At 33.8% G+C, this 4,095-nt stretch overlaps 1 pseudogene; it reads right to left on the reverse strand.

The window, feature by feature from the left end:
* Nucleotides 1-2,940: 2,940 nt before the first annotated feature.
* LOC107060498 (probable LRR receptor-like serine/threonine-protein kinase At3g47570) lies at nucleotides 2,941-4,089 on the reverse strand (annotated as a pseudogene).
* Nucleotides 4,090-4,095: the final 6 nt, after the last annotated feature.

Consider the following 4,095-nt stretch of genomic DNA (forward strand, 5'->3'; position numbering starts at 1 on the left):
GAGAGTGAAAGACAAAAAAAAGTCTTTTTTTAAAAATAATAAAAGATTACCCTTCAACTCTATTTCTTTTATGTACCATATAATACAAAATACTAATTTTATGATTGTTTTACTTCTATATATGTTATTCAACTGCAATTTTGCATTTTAAAAATCGGGGATCATTCGTTAGTTATTGTAAAAAATTAAAACTGACAGATGATCATTGATTATCTTTTTTATAAAAGAAGTAACAATTTCTTTTTAAGAGTTTCCCTATATTTTTGCGTGAAAAATAACCAACGAAAGTGCGTCGATTTTCTTTCTTAAATAAATCAATGACAATCCAACGAAGTCTATCGACTGTCAATATTTTTTTGTAGTGTTATTAATTAGCAATGAACATGAGTTTTTTTTTACTCGTATTTAGTTGAATGAAAAATTAGAAAACTGATATTTGAGTTAGTCCAAGTAGACTAGATATGAAAAAAATATATATGTGATATTATTTAATTTAACTAATTGTTTTAAAAAAAACCAACACACTTTCGTCGATTATTTTCTCATACAATAATGTACAAAAACTCTAAAAAAAAAATGATGTTCATCCATTATTTTTCACACAATAATGGCATGTGAAGTACATATATCCCACTTAGTTGATTCTTTGAAAAAGAGTGCCAAAATGGAACATAAAAGTTGGAGTTGAAGGGTTAAAATGGAACAACATTGAGTTGGAGCGCCAAAATAAAATTTAGGGACAAGTTTAAGGGTCTACATATGTGTTTGGCCATTCCACAAACTTATTTGTGGGGGTATTACACATTATTGAAATGCCATCACATTGAGGAATTGCGTAAACTAAGGGTTAAGGAAATTGATTGAGAAAAGTCAGTCAACAGCTGTCTAAAACAAGTTGCTTGACCTTTTACATATCCACATGAGAGGCGGATTTATGATGTTAAGTTTATAATTTTTTACAATGATTTTAAATTAATAAATAACAATAATTGGATTCATATTTCTTAGTAGTTCGATTGATTGACTTTCTACTTAAACTTTTACTTTATTGATGAGCATTCGATTCTCCAGATTGTAATTCCCGTTAGCCCACCTAGCTTATTCCTTTTTGTTTAAAGGTAAGAACTCCAAAAATATCACATCAACGGTTGTTGGTGAGGTTATCGCGATTTTGTGAAATATTACATTAAGTATTTACCTTATTCAGGAGACCCATCCAACCCTTACCTAGTCGAATGGATTAAATCGCCTCGTAGTCCAATCATGACACCGAATGAAGAGGAGAAAGAATTGTTTAGGGACCCAACCCGGCCACCGCGTGGTTAGGGCCTGATGGGATTTGGAGAGTCGTCATAGGAAATGAAAGAGAAAACAGAGGAACTGCTCTTTTATACAAAAGAAATGGACAGAAGCAGAGCGACCTCTGCATTAGTCCAGTGAAACTACAATGTGGGAATGTCCTGATTTTTTCAAAATCTTCCTTAGAAAATTTGGTATCAAAACCAATGGTGTAGGAACTGTTTGCAACTTGCATCTCCAGGACATACTTTTGTTGATTGATATGCTTCCATGCATCCCAAAAAAGACTCCATCCGAAGCAATTCTTGCTCATCACTGTCCGTAACAAGCAAATCGTCAATATATAAAGAAACAATTAGGGAGTGTCTTCACTGCACTTGAGCCTGCATGCATCAACCCCATATAAAGCTTTTTTGAAGCTTATACACTTTGCCTTCACTTTCTTGAACCACAAAACATTCGAGTTGAGCTACATAAATCTCCTCTTCTAGAAAATCATTCAACAAGATTTACTTTTGACTGATACTGAAAAACAGGGAGATCAAATTTAAGTTTGAGTATAAATTTTATGCACTTACGGTGTAAAAACTATTGAATTATTATTGAAACAGCCAAAACCATTTTACATCAGGCCTCCATGCCTCCAATATTTTGGTCGTTTGCTTTTCAACAAGCCACATTCTTGATTAACAGATTGCCTACCCCAACTCTTGGTAATGATTCTCCATACCAACGGTTGTTTGGCGAAATTCCCAATTACCAAGTTATTCGAACCTTTGGCTGCCTTTGTTACCCATGGCTTAGGCCGTATATGAAACATAAATTAGATCTACGATCTACTCCTTGTGTTTATCTAGGCAATTCTAATGTCCACCACAGTCAGAGGCGTATCCAGGATTTCGGCTAGATGGGTGCACGATTACGAAAAAATATATTTTAAATATAAATTTGATCAATTTAACTTTTAGTTCGTATATGAACCATTAAATTTTAAAAATTATAGGTTCAAAATATATAATACTACTAGTTTTAAATTTTAATATACACATTTGATTTAATTATATAAAAAAATTACAATGTTAAATTTTTAGGAATTTTCAATGTAAACACACTTGAAAAATTTTGAAAGATTAAAGGAAAATAACAAAAGCAAAATTAGCTGAAACGTCAAAAAGTGTAACCGATAACCACTTGAAAAGGTGTTAACTCACAGAGACAAGATAGATATAAGATTTAAATTTATATCCTCACTTAGAGAGGTGCACCCAATCATCATCGCATTATTATATGATATACTTTGAAATGGGTTCACACATCTATATTTAAATATTTTAAAAAAAATATAACACTACCATACATGATCTAGAGAGGGGAGCATGGGTTCACGTGAACCCACGGCACCCCCTCTAGATACGCCTCTGACCACAGTCATCAGTGTTATGATCCTATATCTCAAAATATTTCTTAATTTTATTCAAGCATTCAAAACATATTAAAGACTACTCAAATCTAAAATCACAAAATGAGGGAAATGCAACACTCTCCAGGAAGTACGAACGACTAAGAAATTAGGTAAACAAAAAGCATCATATTAATTTGCAGCTCATGAAAGAACACCATCCGAACAGATGCTGATCACTTCTATGTTTCCAGAAATGCGTTTTTGATTTTGTTAAGTCTCTTCACTACATCTTTCATGGTCACTCTTGATTCTGGCATTTCCTTTGTGCAATCTAAACCCAATTCTATCATGGACGCTATGCAGATTTCACTTTTACTAGTGATTTGTTCTTCCTCGTAAAAAAGATTGGCATCGACAACGTCCATCATACTCCCTGAAAATGATTGTATTATCCATTTCCTCAGGTCAAGATTTTCATTGCATATCTCTTCATCTGTTGGCCTTCTTTTGGTCAAGACTTCCATCAACATGATGCCATAGCTATAAACATCACCACTAGAAGACACTATTCCCTCTGAGCCATATTCTTAGAAAAGGATTGAAGAAAAGTTACTCAATTGAAATACAACAATAATTCTGCATAAATGAAGACTTGCTTTTTTTACTTTTAGAATGCTTAACTATGATAAGAGAAAATCAAAGAGAGATTATTTTTTATACCTGGTGCAATGTATCCAAGAGTGCCCAATGTTTCGGTATAAGCTATGGACTTGCTTATGGCTAAAATTTTAGAGATGCCAAAATCACCAACATGAGCCACCATTATCTTCATCCAAAAGAACGTTGGCTGGCTTTAAGTCGCAATGAACTATTGGAGTGACATGACCATGATGTAGATATTCAACTGCCATAGCTGCATCAAGCATTACAGAAACTCTTTGATGAAGGTTCAAGTGGCGATCTTCTTTGTACAGACAATTCTCAAGACTTTCCATTGGGCATAAATTGCAGAATAAAGGCTCTTATATAGTCACTAGAACATGCAGTAATCACTTGAACAAGATTTCTGTGTCTAACATTTCTCATCACTTCACATTCGGTATCAAACCTCTTGCATACTTGCTCATTTTCCAAATCCAGAACCTTAATGGCCACTGCAGTTCCACCAAACAATGTGCCTTTGTACACAGTGCCAGAGCTGCCCTCACCAATTAAATTGGATTCATCAAAATTATTTGTTGCTCGTTGAATCTCGTGATAGGAAACTAATTGATGAGTCCCCATCTCCGGTATCTTCTCCACCTCTTTGGACTTCCCTTTCTTCTGTCGTTTCATTATCCAAATTGAAACGAACAAGAATATCAGAAAGGATGCAATAACCACTGGAGTAACAA

Source organism: Solanum tuberosum, unplaced genomic scaffold (assembly GCF_000226075.1).
Source record: "Solanum tuberosum cultivar DM 1-3 516 R44 unplaced genomic scaffold, SolTub_3.0 scf00086, whole genome shotgun sequence".
NCBI lineage: Eukaryota > Viridiplantae > Streptophyta > Magnoliopsida > Solanales > Solanaceae > Solanum > Solanum tuberosum.